Here is a 7,917-nt window from a genome sequence, read left to right on the forward strand (position 1 = left end):
CCTTATCTTCAGCATTCTTCTGTAGCACCACATTTCGAAAGCTTCTATTCTCTTCTTGTCCAAATTGGTTATCGTCCATGTTTCACTTCCATACATGGCTACACTCCATACAAATACTTTCAGAAACGACTTCCTGACACTTAAATCTATACTCGATGTTAACAAATTTCTCTTCTTCAGAAACGATTTCCTTGCCATTGCCAGTCTACATTTTATATCCTCTCTACTTCGACCATCATCAGTTATTTTACTCCCTAAATAGCAAAACTCCTTTACTACTTTAAGTGTCTCATTTCCTAATCTAATCCCCTCAGCATCGCCCGATTTAATTTGACTACATTCCATTATCCTCGTTTTGCTTTTGTTGATGTTCATCTTATATCCTCCTTTCAAGACACTGTCCATTCCGTTCAACTGCTCTTCCAAGTCCTTTGCTGTCTCTGACAGAAGTACAATGTCATCGGCGAACCTCAAAGTTTTTACTTCTTCTCCATGAATTTTAATACCTACTCCGAATTTTTCTTTTGTTTCCTTTACTGCTTGCTCAATATACAGATTGAATAACATCGGGGAAAGGCTACAACCCTGTCTCACTCCTTTCCCAACCACAGCTTCCCTTTCATGCCCCTCGACTCTTATAACTGCCATCTGGTTTCTGTACAAATTGTAAATAGCCTTTCGCTCCCTGTATTTTACCCCTGCCACCTTCAGAATTTGAAAGAGAGTATTCCAGTTAACGTTGTCAAAAGCTTTTTCTAAGTCTACAAATGCTAGAAACGTAGGTTTGCCTCTTCTTAATCTTTCTTCTAAGATAAGTCGTAAGGTTAGTATTGCCTCACGTGTTCCAACATTTCTACGGAATCCAAACTGATCTTCTCCATTCGTCTATAAAGAATTCGCGTTAGTATTTTGCAGCTGCGACTTATTAAACTGATCGTTCGGTAATTTTCACATCTGTCAACACCTGCTTTCTTTGGTATTGGAATTATTATATTCTTCTTGAAGTCTGTGGGTATTTCGCCTGTCTCATACATCTTGCTCACCAGATGGTAGAGTTTTGTCATGACTGGCTCTCCCAAGGCCATCAGTAGTTCTAATGGAATGTTGTCTACTCCCGGGGCCTTGTTTCGACTCAGGTCTTTCAGTGCTCTGTCAAACTCTTCACGCAGTATCTTATCTCCCATTTCATCTTCATCTACATCCTCTTCCATTTCAATAATATTGTCCTCAAGTACATCGCCCTTGTATAAACCCTCTATATACTCCTTCCACCTTTCTGCCTTCCCTTCTTTGCTTGGAACTGGGTTGCCATCTGAGCTCTTGATATTCATACAAGTGGTTTTCTTCTCTCCAAAGGTCTCTTTAATTTTCCTGTAGGCAGTATCTATCTTACCCCTAGTGAGACAAGCCTCTACATCCTTACATTTGTCCTCTAGCCATTCCTGCTTAGCCATTTTGCACTTTCTGTCGATCTCATTTTTGTGACGTTTGTATTCCCTTTTGCCTGCTTCATTTACTGCATTTTTATATTTTCTCCTTTCATCAATTAAATTCAATATTTCTTCTGTTACCCAAGGATTTCTATTAGCCCTCGTCTTTTTACCTACTTGATCCTCTGCTGCCTTCACCACTTCATCCCTCAGAGCTACCCATTCTTCTTCTACTGTATTTCTTTCCCCCATTCCTGTCAATTGTTCCCTTATGCTCTCCCTGAAACTCTCTACAACCTCTGGTTCTTTCAGTTTATCCAGGTCCCATCTCCTTAAATTCCCACCTTTTTGTATTTTCTTCAGTTTCAATCTGCAGTTCATAACCAATAGATTGTGGTCAGAATCCACATCTGCCCCTGGAAATGTCTTACAATTTAAAACCTGGTTCCTAAATCTCTGTCTTACCATTATATAATCTATCTGATACCTATTAGTATCTCCAGGATTCTTCCAGGTATACAACCTTCTTTTATGATTCTTGAACCAAGTGTTAGCTATGATTAAGTTATGCTCTGTGCAAAATTCTACAAGGCGGCTTCCTCTTTCCAGAAAAACGAGAAACAATGCAAGTGTTGAAAATAGTGTACAAATACCATGATTCTTTCCCTTATTTATACGTCAAAAACCGCCATACTGGAATGAAACAAAAATCTGTTTTAGAAAAGTCATATCTGATCGTATAGGCCACATCTGTCATTAGTAACAATGAGAACTCCTATAAAACGTGTAAAGTATGTATATAGAACTGTAAACGGATCCTAGCCAAGGCTCGACATACGTTACGTACCAAGAATAATGGAGATGAAACACTTGTGTGCAATTTCTGGTTAAGCGACCTCACAAGGACAATTATAAATTTAAAAATTACAGGGTCGCCACCAGCCCAAGCTCTTCCTAACAATTAAGAGAAGATCGAAATGGAAATTATCAGTTCAATTAAATTCAGAATTCAATTATAAGAATGCATTTTTTTAAAGACAGTAATAAGATGAATAGCATTGTATGTCGTATATCAATGAGCTTGTTTAATTAAATTCATTTTTCCTCCCATTTTTCTTCATCACAAGCAAGCAGATTAACTTTAAAAGAATCAGGGAATAGATAATTAATTTGAAAACTGGCATCAATGAGAAAGATAGATGACGCAGAATTTATCTTTTACGTAGCACATTTATTTCATTACTGAATTTGATGCACATCCTATGAATGCACATCACTGGTGCCTGAATGAAAAATTTAACTAAATAATTCGCCAAAAATGGCAGAATAGCGCAATTAAAAAAGGAAAAACACACAAAAGGGAAGTGGAACACAATAATTCAACCATTCCATCTACATACCCACGAAAGAAATAGTTCAGAGAGATACCTATCACCATTATGCTCATGCACTAGCTTGGAAAGAGGTTTATTCGATTCGAAAGGTTTGTATAGTAGATATACGACATGGAATCCGCGCTTGCCGCTTACGAACGGCCGAACTTCAGCACGTAGTAAACTTGATTACGAGTTAACTGTTCAGGGATTAGACATTAAACCAGGCACAAACGTAAGAAATTTTAATGGTACAATAGCAGAATGATTTTGCTGCCACGAAATAAAATTAACTTGGTAAGGCAGAAACCCTCTCTCGGACCTACGAACTGTACTCACCAACCGCTAGCTGCAGAGTGACCTTTCTCCACCGAGCTTCGCCTAACTACCGGTGCAACGGAAGCTACCAGAGGGGTAGGCTTCCGCCATCCTGTGCTACCCTCCAAACGAGAAGCAAACATCACCTACTCCTAGCAGAAGACAACCAAATCAGCGTCCCCCAGAAAAGAAACCCAAAACCACTCGTGAAGCAAGCAGATTAACTTTAAAAGAATCAGGGAATAGATAATTAATTTGAAAACTGGCATCAATGAGAAAGATAGATGACGCAGAGTTTATCTTTTACGTAGCACATTTATTTCATTACTGAATTTGATGCACATCCTATGAATGCACATCACTGGTGCCTGAATGAAAAATTTAACTAAATAATTCGCCAAAAATGGCAGAATAGCGCAATTAAAAAAGGAAAAACACACAAAAGATCGGCGAAGGAGAAAAGAGACCCACTTGCAATGTCGGGAATATACCGCATACCATGCACATGCGGAAAAGTTTATGTCGGAATGACTGGACGATCAATTAACACCAGGATCAAAGAGCATAAGCGACATTGCGGGTTGGGGCAGGTGGAGAAATCGGCCGTGGCAGAGCACGCACTGAATGAGACCGACCACGTAATAAAATTCGCAGACACGGAAGGTCTGGCTGTAGACAAGCACTATCACACGCGCTTGTTCAGAGAAGCTGTGGAAATACAAAAACACGCGAACAGGAAAGAGGAAAGCCTTAAGGTAAACGGATCCTGGCTTCCCGTACTGCAGCGAACGACCGTCGCAGGTAGCAAGAGGAGAACCGCAACGGAAATGACCGCGGAGAAGCCTTCGGACGTTGGCGCGCCAGGTACATATAGTCTCCGCCCGCGAGCTCGGCTCCAGTTCACCACCGGCAATGGAGCGTGAAGCTTTGACAATGCCAGCCACTCGTGCTGGTGAAACGTCAGAAAAATCATTAGATGAACGTCGGCCGAAGAACCCGAGACAGAAGCCAGTAGGCAGTTTGTCAACAAGTGGCCACGAAAGCCTCAACTAACGGGTATTCATTGGACAAATACATTATACTAGAAATGACATGTGATTACATTTTCACGCAATTTGGGTGCATAGATACTGAGAAATCAGTACCCAGAACAACCACCTCTGGCCGTAATAACGGCCTTGATACGCCTAGGCACTGAGTCAAACAGTGCTTGAATGGCGTATACAGGTACAGCTATCCATGCGGCTTCAACACGATGCCACAGTTCATCAAGAGTAGTATCTGGCGTATTGTGACGAGCCAGTTGCTCGGCCACCATTGACCAGACGCTTTCAATTGATGAGAGATCTGGAGAACGTGCTGGCCAGGGCAGCAGTCGAACATTTTCTGTATCCAGAAAGGCCCGTACAGGAACTGCAACATGCAGTCGTGCATTATTCTGCTGAAATGAAGTGTTTCGCAGGGATCGAATGAAGGGTAGAGCCACGGGTCGTAACACATCTGAAATGCAACGTCCACTGTTCGAAGTTCCGTCAATGCGAACAAGAGGTGACCAGGACGTGTAACCAATGGCACCCCCTACCATCACGCCGGGTGATACGCGAGTATGGCGACGACGAATACACGCTTCCAATGTGCGTTCACCGCGATGTCGCCAAACACAAATGCGACCATTATGATGCTGTAAACATAACCTGGATTCATCCGAAAAAATGACGTTTTGCCATTCGTGCACCCAGGTTCGTCGTTGAGTACACCATCGCAAGCGCTCCTGTCTGTGATGCAGCGTCAAGGGTAACCGCAGCCACGTTCTCCTAGCTGAAAGTCCATGCTGCTGCAAACGTCGTCGAACTGTTCGTGCAGATGGTTGTTGTCTTGCAAACGTCCCCATCTGTTGACTCAGGGATCGAGACGTGGCTGCACGATCTGTGACAGCCATGCGGATAAGATGCCTGTCATCTCGACTGCTAGCGATACGAGGCCGTTGGGATCCAGCACGGCGTTCCTTATTACCCTCCTGAACCCACCGATTCCATATTCTGCTAACAGTCATTGGATCTCGACAAACGCGAGTAGCAATGTCGCGATACGATAAACCGCAATCGCTATAGGCTACACTCCGACCTTTATCAAAATCGAAAACGTGATGGTACGCATTTCTCCTCCTTACACGAGGCATCACAACAACGTATCACCGGGCAACGCCGGTCAACTGCTGTTTGTGTATGAGAAATCGGATGGAAACTTTCCTCATGTCAGCACATTGTAGGTGTCGCCACCGGCGCCAGCCTTGTGTGAATGCTCTGAAAAGCTAATCATTTGCATATCACAGCATCTTCTTCCTGTAGGTTAAATTTCGCGTCTGTAGCACGTCATCTTCTTGGTGTAGCAATTTTAATGGCCAGTAGTGTACATCTACATCTACGTACCCTGCAGGCCACCACACGGTCCACGTCAGAGGGTACCTTGCACTGGTGCCAATCGTTCCCGTACCTGTTCCACTCCTCAATGAAGCGAGGGGAAAACGACTACTATTTGTTTCCGTACGAGTCCTGATTTATCTTGTCTTCGCGGTTTTGCACGAGATGTATGTTGTCTGCAGTCTATAGCTAATACATTTTCTCTAGTGATTCGCGGAAAGAACGTTCTCTTCCTTCCAGTTCACGTTGCATATCTAGAATGCTCGCGCGTTGATCGAAACTGCCGCTCGCAAATCTAGCTACACGCTTCAGAATTGCTACGTCTTCTTTGGACCCGACTTCTTGGGGTCTCAAATACTTGGGTACGTCTACCAGAAAATTGGTCGCACAAGTGTTGTATACGCGGTCTCCTTTACAGATGGGCTACACTTCCATACAATTTTCCCAATAAACCGAAGTCCAACATTCGCCTTCTCTACTACAGACCTTAGAAGCTGATTGCAATCCATGTCTCTTTGCCATGCCTGTTTGCTAACATCTGATATGCTGTTCTCATAGAGCATGACTGAACACACTAAATTTGATTACTGATATTAACATTCAATACTTACATATATCGATTACTGGTTAAACCGGTTTCGGCACTGTCATTAACAGTAGCCTTCTAAACCGATGGCTGTTGCAGTATGGCTATTGAGTGTGACGTAAGTATCGAAATAGGTTTAGCCAATAAACAGTATATATCAGTATTCAGTGTTAATCTCTGAAGTCAACACTTTGCCGTCCGCACGTCTCGTACAAATTTATTCGCTTGGCGCCGGCAGCGCTAATTCGGATTACTTGGCTTGTCGCCGGCCGCTTGTCACCTTTACGTTGACATCTACATCTACATACATACTCCGCAATCCACCATACGGTGCGTGGCGGAGGGTACCTCGTAACACAACTAGCATTTTCTCTCCCTGTTCCACTCCCAAACAGCACAAGGGAAAAATTACTGCCTGTATGCCTCTGTACGAGCCCTAATCTCTCTTATATTATCTTTGTGGTCTTTCCGCGAAATATAAGTTGGCGGCAGTAAAATTGTACTGCAGCCACAAATGCTGATTCTCTAAATTTCCTGAGTAGCGATTCATGAAAAGAACTTCTCCTTTCCTCCAGAGACTCCCACCCGAGTTCCTGAAGCATTTCCGTAACACTCGCGTGATGATCAAACCTACCAGTAACAAATCTAGCAGCCCGCCTCAGAATTGCTTCTATGTCCTCCCTCAATCTGATCTGATAGGGATCCCAAACTCTCGAGCAGTACTCAAGAGTAGGTCGTATTAGTGTTTTATAAGCGGTCTCCTTTACAGATGAACCACATCTTCCCAAAATTCTACCAATGAACCGAAGACGACTATCCGCCTTCCCCACAACTGCCATTGCATGCTTGTCCCACTTCATGTCGCTCTGCAATGTTACGCCCAAATATTTAATCGACGTGACTGTGTCAAGCGCTACATTACTAATGGAGTATTCAAACATTACGGGATTCTTTTTGCTATTTATCTGTTATTAATTTACATTTATCTATATTTAGAGTTAGCTGCCATTCTTTAGACCAATCACAAATCCTGTCCAAGTCATCTTGTATCCTCCTACAGTCACTGAACGACGACACCTTCCCGTACACCACAGCATCATCAGCAAACAGCCGCACATTGCTATCCACCCCATTCCAAAAGATCATTTATGTAGATAGAAAACAATAGCGGACCTACCACACTTCCCTGGGGCACTCCAGATGATATCCTCACCCCCGATGAACACTCACCATCGAGAACAACATACTGGGTTCTATTACTTAAGAAGTCTTCGAGCCACTCACATTTTTGGGAACCAATCCTATACGCTCGTACCATAGTTAGGAGTCCACAGTGGAGCACCGAGTCAAACGCTTTCCGAAAGTCAAGGAATATGGCATCCGTCTGATACCCTTCATCCATGGTTCGCAAGATATCACGTGAAAAAAGGGCGAGTTGCGTTTCGCAGGGGCGATGCTTTCTAAAGTCGTGCTGATGCATGGACAGCAACTTCTCTGTCTCAAGGAAATTCATTATATTCGAACTGAGAATATGTTCGAGAATCCTGCAACAAACCGATGTTAAGGATATTGGTCTGTAATTTTGAGGATCCGTCCTTCTACCCTTCTTATATACAGGTGTCACCTGCGCTTTTTTCCAGTCGCTCGGGACTTTACGTTGGACAAGAGATTCGCGATAAATGCTAGCTAAGTAAGGAGCCAATGCATTAGAGTACTCTCTGTAAAACCGAATTGGAATCCCATCAAGACCTGGCGATTTATTTATTTTCAACCCATTCAGCTGCTTCACA

Source organism: Schistocerca nitens, chromosome 2, assembly GCF_023898315.1.
Source record: "Schistocerca nitens isolate TAMUIC-IGC-003100 chromosome 2, iqSchNite1.1, whole genome shotgun sequence".
Lineage (NCBI taxonomy): Eukaryota > Metazoa > Arthropoda > Insecta > Orthoptera > Acrididae > Schistocerca > Schistocerca nitens.